Below are 11,486 nucleotides of genomic sequence, written 5' to 3'. Positions count from 1 at the left end.
GAGGGTGGGGCATCCGACCCGTCTACAGCCTGGCCAAGCACAGGGTCCTGGTCAGTGAGCCCTGGGGGTCTCTCGTCCGGCCACTTACTGCTCTCTGCCCTTGCCCCCGAGGCCTGCGATTCTGGGGGGGCTCCCCTCTACTGCACAGCCCTTGACTTTGGCTCCACTTTGTAATTAGGACCCCGTAAGTTCTCCGCGGTGAGTGACCCATCTGGTTCTGTTCCCTGCTCTACCCCTCCGGCCCCAGCTCCGCCAGGCTGCCGCTTCCCTTGCTTGAATATGCATCGTACTCTGTATTTCTTCTGACCTGCAACCGTGTTGCCCCGTCACCTTCTTTTCACCACCCAGACCTCCTCGAAATTAGTTTTCTAACCAGGCTTGGCCCCCAATATCACATTTTACCGTCTCCTTAGCTCTGGCCACAGTCTGAAATTACATTGTTTAGGTTATGTGTTCACTGTATCATTTAGGGTTCCGCTGTAGACGACAAACAAAGCTCGCCTGGCCATTTTTAAGCAAATTTTTTTTTTCTTTTTTCTGGCTCTGTATGCTTTGGTTTACAGGATCTCAGGTTTCGGAACCAGAGGTGTGGCTGGTCCACAGCCAGAAGAAACCCACCTGCTCAGCCACAACGTGATGCTTACTAGAGTGAAGAGGTATAAGGAATTCTAAGAAGAACCACTACAAAATCCAAGGACAGACTCTACGACCTCCACACGACTAACAGACAGACCCACAGGTACACGTGCTCCTACACAAAACACCGCGAAAATAGCAAAGGTAGGGCACAGAGCAAAAGACAGACAAAGGAAGCTTAAGACCGCACGATAGACGCCGTCACATCGGGTAACACGGTTAGCGCCTCGGGCCGCTGGCCAGCCAGAGACCGACAAGGACTCCCTTGCTCTCTCTCCTCTCTCCTCTGTGAAAATCGGTCTTTCTCTTGAGTCGATCTGGGCGTTCTACATTTTGCTAGAAGGTCACTTCTTTCCTCCAAGAACTTAAATGTGTTGCGTGAGGTTGCCTGTAGAATTCCCCGATGGTTCCACGGATCACCTTCCTGCCAGGTCAGGCCCCTGCGTCACCCCTAGTCTTGTACATTCTTTGCTAACTCGCCTTGGTCTGAATCGGGGGCCGGTAGAGTTAGTCTTTCCTGTCTGACTTTATAACTTCTTTTCTTTTTCTAGGTGCGATTTTCCTGTTTTACCCCATCGATGTAACATGCATTTGGTCTTAAGCTTTCTGGTTTTCTATCTTTTGCTCCGTGCCCTACCTTTGCTATTTTCGAGTTGTTCGATGTGGGAACATGTGTACGTGTGGGTCTGTCTGTTAGTAATGTCATAGATTCTGTTTTTGGTTTCTGTAGTGGTTCTTTTTATAATTCTCTGTGTCACACTTAGCCCTCCGCGTCTGAATTTAGCATGCTTGCCTTGCATCTGTGGACTCCATTATGACTAAGAGAAAATTACCACTCTCCTGCTTCCTCTCTCTTCCCTCCACCTCCAGACTTTTCTGGGTTTGATTCTTATTTTTAGTCCTTCTGGTGGTTCCCTTCACAGCAACCAGCGACACTCAGAAGTTCCTCCTCTTGGTTTCCCCACTCGGTGCTGTGACAGAGGAGGAAACGACAGCTTCCATCGTCTTCCTCCTGCCCTGATCCCTGTTGGCTTTAGAATTGCTTTCGCTTGCTTGAGGTTCATAACAAGGGCCTCCTGGAACCCAGCTGCCGTCCGAACCAGTCTTGGTTTTCTGTTCCAGTGTCTTCCTCTTTCTACCCCTCCTTTTCCGGCACTTTCTTCCTCCCTGGACCATCCGGACTGGAGCGTCTTTTGCAAACCACAGGCAGTGATAACACACTCTTGGACTGTTACCCGTTTGAGCTGTTTCACCTCACGACTTGCACCCAAGTCACGGCTGGCCTGCACATGGCGTCCTGGGTCCCCGTTTCTTCCCTGCACCTGTAACACGCGATACGCCATTTGCGGTTTTCAGGGCGGGGGGACGAGGCCAGGCTGCTGTCTTGCCCCTGACCTTGTCAGTCACCTGATTTGCCCCGTGGAGATGTCTGGAGAACGGCTGTTTCATAACAGATTTGAAAACTTAACGGTGCCCGGTGTCTTAGTAGATCATTTTGCACCCGTCCGCGAGGGTCACGTTTTGTGACCGGGTTTGTGGACGCTCTGGCTCGGGTGCAGGAAAGAGCTGGTGTCTCGCATCGCCACACGCATGGCCTCTTCCCTCTGACGTGGCCACTGCGTGTGGACGCCCTCGGTCTGAGTCTGGCACGTGCCTCCCGTGCCCCCGCATCAGGCCCCCTCCACTGCGTCCCTTTGGCACGCGTGGACAAGCACCTGAACTTTCTCTGTGCGCAGGTGACCCGGTGCCACTCATCTCCTCTGTCTCTTGCTGTTCTGTTTGTGAAGTTTGCACCGAGGATGTTTTAAAACAAAATTCTGATGTGAGCCGGGCCTTTTCTCCTAGAATAGATCTTTACACGTGCAATTTCACGTTAGATTTCTACCTTCTTCCTTTCCTTTGTTCTTTTTTTTTTCTTTTTAAAAATTACCTAACAGTCCGTTTACTTATGTTGTACTGTATCTGTGTAAAGACCAAATGATTATTATTTCTTTTCCGTATTGCTTGTGCTTAACGTGGGCAGTTGTGTGGATCACGTTTCTGTCCGGACACAATGCAGATGGGTGCTCTTTGACACCTGCCCCAAGCTCCTGGGACCTGGTCCTGTGTCTCATGGGGCTGGGGCTTCTCTGAGGTCTTACTGGGCTCCCTGTGGGCTTTCTGCATCAGGACGGCGGTGTGGACGGCCTGGGCTGTGTTGGCTTTCCGGTTTCTTTCAGCCTGTCAGGGTGTGGGAGGCCCTTCAGGGCTGTCTCCGGGTCTGGGGTTCCTCTGCCTTCTGATTGTTCCTCCTCCCTGACTCTGGAGATCTTTGGGGACAGAGGGGCCCCCAGCTTGTTTCCCACCCCGGTCCTCCTGTCTCTGTATAGCATGGGCTCAGACCTGCCCGGAGCAGACCACTGAGAAGCCACAGGAAACCAGGTTCGGGGCCCCCGAGGGGAGTCCACAAGGCAGAGGGGCTTCGCTTGGTTGACTTCTGGCCCTCTCCCCCGATTTTCCTCTGACTTAGATGGTTTTCCTGTATGTGTTCTCTTGGGCCAATGGCCACTTAATTTTTGGAATGAATTCCCTCTGCTTTGTGACCTCCCTGCTTTGACTCCTTTGCTCTGGGGAAAACGGCAATGACTCCGAGTTTTCCCTTGGAGACATTTTCTAGAGGTTTCTCTGCCCTGTCGGAAGCACATCTGTTCAGCCTTTCTCCAAGGTGGAGTTACTCTGACATTCACCAGAGGATATGTTAACAGATGTGCAAGTAGCTTTTAAAACATGAAAATAAACGGGCGCTTGGGTGGCTCGGTCGGTTGAGTGTCTGACTCTTGATCTCGGCTCAGGTCATGATCCCAGGGTCTTGGGAAGGAGCCCTGTGTTACACTCTCACTGAGAGTGGAGCCTGTTTGAGATTCTCTCTCTCCCTCTGACCCTCTCCCCTGCTCGTGCTCTCAATCTCTCTCTCCAAAATAAAATTTAAAAAAGAAAAAAGTAAAAAATAAGGTTGGAAGGAGAGAAGAGAGGTTTTTCTTCAGGGAAGTTTGTTAAATGTGGAAACCATTATGTTGCCATCTTGGTTTTTCCTTCTGCGGGCAAAGTATGACAAAGCAGCCGTGGTCCATTGGGTGACTCTCAACCCAGCAATGGTTCGGATGGTGCCTACCTATTTCTCAGGATTTCATTACTGGGAGGCCCCAGGCATCCTCCTTCAGGCCCAGCCTCCAATGATGACAAGTATCTCACTCATCACCATCAGTTAGATTGGCAATGGATCTGGGACTGTGTTTCCAAGCAAGTTACTACACTATTTCTTGAAAATATTTACAGATGAATTGTGCGCCTTTTTATAAAATGTATTTACGTGTCAGACCTATTGACACAGGGTTTAGCCCGATGCCTGAACATGCTGAGTTTTCGAACCAACTCCGTGAAGACCATTTGCTGTATTGTTTGTAAGTACCCGCGTCTGTGACAGACGACAGGTGCCCAGTGGTAGGGACGGACTTCACACGGGACACCGGACACGGCGAAAGCACAGCATACACCAGAGTAGATGTCGATAGAAAGGGAGGGCTGGATGAACTCGTCACCGCTAAACATGCAAGGTGCACGCGGCATTACGTGTGATCGAGGACGTACACCGGCCACTCGTTGGTGACACCCATCCTGCCCCCAGGGGTCCTTTGCAGGGAACACAGATTGCAGAGCAGCTCGCTTACCTACGTGGGGGTGCGGCTATGTCCAAGCGTTCTTGTCCCCGCACCTCTCCAGTGGGGCCAGTGTGAGCTTTGGCTCTAGGAACTTTCCATCTGTTGGGTCTCTGGCTCCAACCTCGACTCCCTGTTACCACACCTTGTGTCCGAGGAGGCTGATGCTGGGGACAGACAGGGAGGGAGACAGAAACATGGTTCTTGCGAACCCAAGTGCAGCAAGTGTGGGCCCCCCCTCCCCACCCAACTGGCTCTCCACCCTCCCGTGTTTCCCTGCCCTGTCTCACTCCCCTGCACCTCCCTGTATGATTCCCATGTGCGTTGAGCACTGTCATTTGGTCTGTGAGTCTTTTCTTTTGGGACCTCCAGGAAGGCTGCCCAGTGGTCTGCTCAGGGCTGCCGTGGGAATGTCCACCCATGTAATTTCTTGCCCGGCAAACCGAGCATCTTCTCTGGGCTTTTCAAACATGCCTGATGAAACAATTCTATTTCTACGGAGCCTCAATGCATCGATGACTGTTGACTAGAATCTCTCTCTCTCTCCCTGGGAGCAGACATTCTGTTTTTAGTTCAGAAGGTATGTATGGAGCTTGCCACGTGGCCGGGGCGTGGTGCTGGATTCTGGAAATGAACGTAGCCGATTTCCCAGAGACTATGGTCAAATGGTGGAGAAAAAGAAGGCCTTTCCATCATGCTTCAAAGAAACTCCAACCCTCTGGGGTAATATGGCCCCACCCCCTCAGACTCCAGCTCCTCCTACTCTGTGCCCTGCCCCACATGCTCCCCTCCCCTCCCCCACCTGCTTCCTGCCCAGCGTCCTGCCCCAGGTGCTAGGCCTGGGATGCTTGGATGCTTGTAGAGCCCACACTTGGATCCTTCAGGTGGCGGGTCGAATGAATCCACTCAAGAAGTCACCTCCTGATCATGGCAGACAAGACGGGCCAGTTGGGTCTTCCCTTTCTCCATTCACCCACTTGTCTTTCTTCACGGAAATGTTATTTTCCTAAATGAAGGTGCTGCTTCACCCGCTTACTTGTTTCTGTTCTCCACAATGTACCTAACCTTGTGTTGAGCAGGCACGTTGTCTTGCTTCCTGCACCCACCCCCCACCCCCAGCATGGGCGTGACCGCCAAGACGAGGCCCCCTGACGTCTACCTGATAAGGGAATAAATGACCGAACAAATAACGGTGTCACTTAGAAATGCATGTGGCTGCAAGTTCCAGAGAACACAGAGACGGAAACAAATGAGGGTCTGTTTATTCCGTCATGTAATAAAAGTTCAGAGACAGGTCTCTGTGGAGCCCCACAAGTGGCCGGAAGATATAACTTTGTGCAGCCTTTCTCTCGGGGTCTCCATGTGCCCATGTCTCTGTCTCCACACGACCAGCCACTGCAGAGTCCTTGGCCCAGCATGGCAGCTTGCCGGGAGCTTCCCGGTTCTTTGGGCTGAACTCAGGGACTCTGGGAAGTCCCAGCACTTAGAGGACACCGATTTGGGCATGAGAAGACAGGTCCCGAGGAGTGGGAAGGGCTGGTCCAGCCCTTCGCTGCGTTGAAAGAGCATAACTGATGTCTTAACATTTATCTTCCAGAACGAATTCTTCTCCTGCCTTTGATGAAAACTTGGGCAAGCCCACAGACTTGCTCTTTCTGGGGTGCCACGGGATCCTCTGATCAATGACTGAGCTGCAGGAACGTGGAACCCAAACATCGAATGTCTGCTGCTGACCAGCCGGTCCTCGTTCCGGGAAAGGAGGCTGGGCCCCTCCTCTCAGTGCTATTTCAGAGCCTCGGCCTCTCCTTGGAGAGTGTCACTTCACCGGTCCCGTCTTGATCTGGCCTCAGGCTCGCTGTGTCTGCAAATTTTGTCCCTAAAGAGTGTTTTTAATGGTCCTTCAAAGTGGCCTGTTGGCTGCCTAACAAAACACCCAGAGGAGAATGGCTTACACTAGGCATGATTTGACGATACGTCATGATTTTGTGGGTCAGGAATGTGGGTTGTCCTCAGCTTGGTGGCATGGACCGGGGCTCTCAATCCCAGGTGACCTCTGCACACGATGAAGCTCATGTCCACTCCTCCCCTGTCCCGAGGCCCCTGTGATCTCTCTCTGCTGAGATCCGCCTGCCGCCCAGCTGTCCTCACGGCCGACCCAGGACCCCAGCTGGCTCTCTCTTCCACCGTATAGAGCACCCGGTCTGGAGGCAACACGCATGCTCCCTCTGCGCTGACAGTTTCCCTGATGCAGCCACCTGCCACCCCCTCAAGATCTCCTCTGACGCTGTCCCCAGGCTGCAGTCAGACACGCGCCGCAAGACCTCCTTGTGTTAGAGCGAGCAGTAAACCCTGGCCCCAGCCCGGGGCAGGAGAAGGGGAGGCCTCAGCCTGGGTCTGAATCCCTCCCTCAGCGCCCGTTGTCTCCTCGTCCACCCTCCGGCCACCTTCGCAGGCGGAAGCGGTCAGCCCAGGCTGGAAAACGTTTCCAAACGTTTGAAGATTCTCGTTCAGCTTCTATTAGTGCTTTTTTTGTTTGTTTTTTTAAATTATGTGCACGGTGGCTTCAATACAATTGGAGCTACTCGGAAAAGGGGTAGCTTTGGTTGGCAGGGATGCTTTGGATGATGTAGGGATGTGTGGGCTACAGAACGGATGCATCGCACTCCTTATGGGATTCCTTAGCACACAGCATGGATACGACACCATGCACCCTCCACACGTCGACACTGCAGTGTGTTTACGATTCAGCCCTTGCAGCGAGTTGTGCCCGGGCTTGTGACCTGGGATCCCACCGATGATTTCATCCCCTGTCCCATCTTCCTCACCTGCAAAACCGGAAAAGTAACGCGTGCTTCACGTGGATGAAGGAAGACGTGTGCCCGGCATTATGGGCCGGACCCCCTCTCCTAAGGTTGGCAACGGTAATGCACAGCCGTCGTATTGGATGGACTTTGCACGCACCGTCAGTGAGAAGCCGCTATGAGCTCTCTCTGTCTCTGAAAATCGTCTCCCTTCAATCATTGCGATCGGTCAACCCCAACCCCCCCCAGGTCTCACATGAGACCTCGTGGTCAGTGCCATCACCGGGCAGAATTTAATTGGCGTTTGGGGTTGAGTGGCCCAATCCACCCATCCGACTCATTCCGTTTATATTTTAACTTTGTCGTCTTGAGAGCGGAGAGCTTTCAGCAGAAGCTGGTGTTGCGGGAAAGGACGCCGTTTCTGAATATTAAAAGAGCAATTAGCAAAATACAGTTCGACCTGCTTAATTTTCCAAACCTTATGGCCAAAAAAGAAAAAAAAAAATCATGATTCTGCAATATTGATGTGACTCATCACCGGTTCGCAAACACAAGGATACAAGGAGGCAGTCAAGGCTCGTGCCATTAAAATAGCAGTGACTGTGCCTCCAGTGGCTTTGGGTCCATCCGGGAGCACATACCGGATTCACAAAATGTGAAACCACCTTGTAGTGTGGACATAACTGCCCCACATCACAGGGCAAAGCAGCTGGCCGCGGGGGAGGGAGGGTCTCAGCGTCCTTCCTTCAAGGGGAGACTGGGCTGCAAAACATCCGTGAGATCAGGTTATAAGTCCTTCGTTTATTTACCATTTTCATTCAGCTGTTTGTGTGCTCATGCAGGCAAACGTGATCGACACCAGCAGGGACCAGGGGTCAAGTCTTGGCTCTGAGGTAGACAGACGTGACCTTTATCCCAGCTGTGTAGCTGCACGTAATTGCCATTAGATGCCTCCGTTTCCCTTTCTGTCAAGTGGGCGCTAATTACCCCCGGTGTTGCCTTCGGGATTGCACGATATCAGTGATGCTCCTGAGGCAGAACCACCTCGGACGCAAAATTTGGCAACTTGCCGAGCACTTAAGAGAGCAAGGAGTGGGTTTCTAGATACCCTGAAACGTCTGGAATTTTCAAGGTCTACACTATGTATTTCTGTACCCCAGGAAACCAGGCCGTGTCCCAGATTACTCTTGAACGTTCCAGTGAAGACAACGGAACAGAAAAACTCGTCTGGGGCGGGAAGTCTCATTTTATGTGCAGGTACAAGGTTTCTGCCCACATCTCTCTATTGGGTGCTTTACTGAGAGTTGTTCCTGGGTTTGGAAAAACGTGCTGCCGTCGAGAATTTTCTCCTGGTTTGAGTCACCAGGAAAGCAGACTGCGTTAGTCCACGATGGTACGTGGTATTTACGGTGATACTACAAATACACAAAAACTCCACCCTTATCTAAAAATGTGAAACATGAAGATACAATGCCAAAGAACGTTCGGTTAAATATTTAATATTGATTTTATGTTAATATTTGCTTTGCCAAAGTAGAGCAAAACCCAGTTAGGCAAATATTTTCCAAAAAATGCACCAATAGAGTTGTCAAAAATACATCATATTGTCAACATGTAAAGGGATGATTTGGAGAATGTAATTGAAATTGTAGCTGGAGGCATTTTTTGATCAGAAGGGGAATGATTTCATCGCTTCCCAGTTTCCTGGCACATTAATTCAAACTATGGCAAACTATATAACATTAGCCCAAATTAATCTTATTAGCAGTATGACTGATTACGTTTTTAAAATTGTTTAAAGTTTATTTATTTTGAGAGACAGAGAGAGCAGAGGAGGGGCAGAGAGAGAGGGAGACACAGAATCCCAGGCAGGACTCGAACTCCCAAACGGTGAGATCATGACCCGAGCTGAAACCAAGAGTCGGACGCTTAACCGACTGAGCCCCCCAGATGCCCCACAGTATGACCGATTATTATTACAGAAGTGGAAATAAACCTGAAAGAAGTAATTTTCCACCAAGTCAGTTATCATGTCCGAGAAAACCTCTCCAAGGTCAAGTGTAGGGAATTTTCATTACCAGTGAGCGGACACATCCCGTGGGGAATGAAGCTATGCTTTCCCATTAGTTAACTTTGTAAGGAATGAAACGTTGAGGAGGCAATGTTATTTTCAAAATTGCTGACAACTGAGAGAAGGAAATTTCTGATACCCAAGACCCTTAATATTTATCAAAATAGTCCATTTCTCCCTGAGGAGGCTTCGGCTGCAGAAGGGCACAGATGTCATGGCGACCGGGCAGGGGTAGGGAGGGCCAGCTGTTCTAGCACACGGCCCACCAAGACACCTCAGGGCCAAGATCACCTGAAGGGTCATGGACTGGCCTCCTGGTCGGGACTCTAAGGGCGTGAAAAATGCTCAGTACACTCGATGACCTCCGATCGCCCCCTGAACTGTGGTGTGTGTAGACGAGTGTGCAGTTCTCGTTCTGTACAGCAAAGGAAGTACTCTCTTTTTATTTCGTTTTATTTTATTTTATTTTATTTTTTAACGTTTATTTATTCTTGAGGGAGAGAGAGAGACAGAGCACGAGTGAGGGAGGGACAGAGAGAGGGAGACACAGAATCCGAAGCAGGCTATAGGCACAGAGCCTGACGCGGGGCTCGAACCTGTGAACCAAGAGATCACGACCCCAGCCGAAGTTGGAAGCTTGACTGACTGAGCCAACCCAGGTGCCCCGGAAGTACTCTCCCTTTAAAACAAAGATCTTGTCCACTTGCTGATGTTATTGAATAACTTGTAATTTTCATTTTTAAAAAAACTATACATCGAAATGGAAATATTGAGAAAATACACAACATATGTTTCAGACATCGTTAAAAATGCTACGTGGGTTCTTTCTAAGCTGTAAGGAAATGAGATCAATTTTATTGTGGTAGAATTGTGGTAGAATTATCGTGGTATTTATTATTAAGTATAGATCATTTAAACATAATCTCGGTCACTGAGCATTACAGATGGATACATGTAAAGGTCCTGTTTTGGAAACACGTTGCTCCTAGTTAGATATTATGTAAAATGTACAAAGAATGGATTTAAAGATCTTGATCAATGTACTTACCAGACCACATTACTCATCCATTTAAAATGAACATGTAAAACATTTGCTGGAAGTTAAAGAGGTTAAAAACTAAAAGTGACTTTGAGACCAAAATATCTCTTAATTGGTATAGTTAGAAAAGGTTTTGTATTTAAGGTTTTCCCACCCACCCATTTGGAAAGAAACGAAATTACTAATTTAGCCCTGTTTCTAACTCTGCATTTTGCTAAAAATGGTTTTGGTGCAGCAGGGTGGCTGCTAAAAACAGCACGGGAGCCAAGTGCAATGTGTAAGAGAAGGAGTCTGACAGTCGGGGAACCAGCCGGATCGAGTGGAAGGGAATGGACGAAGCCCAGGGGCCCCGGTGGAGCCCATCAGCACAGCTTGCCTCTCAGGGGTCTCCCATCGCTTGTCTTCTACATATAAAACAGGCACACACACACTTTTGTGTAGCACCATGGTAGGAAACCCATCTTATGGGAAGTGCACAGTGCATCATTTTGGAGGGTCAATTCATCCATCCGTAACTGCCTCGGCTTATTACCTCACTTCAGTTAAAGAGTCTTTCCTTCTGGGGGCGCCTAGTTGGCTCGGTCGATTAAACCTCTGACTTCAGTTCAGGTCACGATCTCACAGTTTGTGGGTTCGAGCCCCGCGTCGGGCTCTGGGCTGACACCTCAGAGCCTGGAACCTGCTTCCGAGTCTGTGTCTCCCTCTCTCTCTTCTCCTACCCCGCTCCCTCTCTCTCTCTCTCTCTCTGTCTCTCAAAAAAAATTTTTTTTTAATATTTTAAAAAGAGTCTTTCCTTCTTTCTTTTATTGCACTCAATCTATCCTGTAGTTACTACCCCAATTATCAAACTTTATTTTATTATTTTTAAATATTTTTATTTATATTTAAGGAAGAGAGAGAGATAGCATGAGCAGGGGAGGGGCAGAGAGACAGGGAGACACAGAATCAGAAGCAGACTCCAGGCTCTGAGCTGACAGCACAGAGTCTGACAAGGCGCTTGAACCCACGAACCGTGAGATCATGACCTGAGCCGAGGTTGGACGCTTAGCCGACTGAGCCACCCAGGTGCCCCATCAGACTTTATTTTAATCTCTACCTTTCCCTCTGCATTTTCATTACCCCATGCCTCTTATCACAATGGCCCCTGAATGTCCTTCTTCTCTTAAACCCACATTTATTCATTAAAAATAAGTGTAGGCATTTGTCTACTTAATTATGCCCTCCAGACACAGGACAGCTGTGTC

The 11,486-nt window shown here is 49.6% G+C and overlaps 1 long non-coding RNA gene across 1 annotated transcript; it reads left to right on the top strand.

Moving 5' to 3' along the window:
* Positions 1–324: 324 nt before the first annotated feature.
* Positions 325–9,728, top strand: LOC122205039. Its single transcript, XR_006195884.1, has 3 exons — positions 325–739; positions 8,293–8,389; positions 9,700–9,728. It is a non-coding gene; the product is annotated as an uncharacterized LOC122205039 (long non-coding RNA).
* The last annotated feature ends 1,758 nt before the right edge of the window (positions 9,729–11,486 follow it).

Source organism: Panthera leo, chromosome D4 (genome assembly GCF_018350215.1).
Source record: "Panthera leo isolate Ple1 chromosome D4, P.leo_Ple1_pat1.1, whole genome shotgun sequence".
Classification (NCBI taxonomy): Eukaryota; Metazoa; Chordata; class Mammalia; order Carnivora; family Felidae; genus Panthera; species Panthera leo.
Note: the sequence above shows the minus strand (reverse complement) of the source record. Positions and strands in the feature narration are given on the sequence as shown.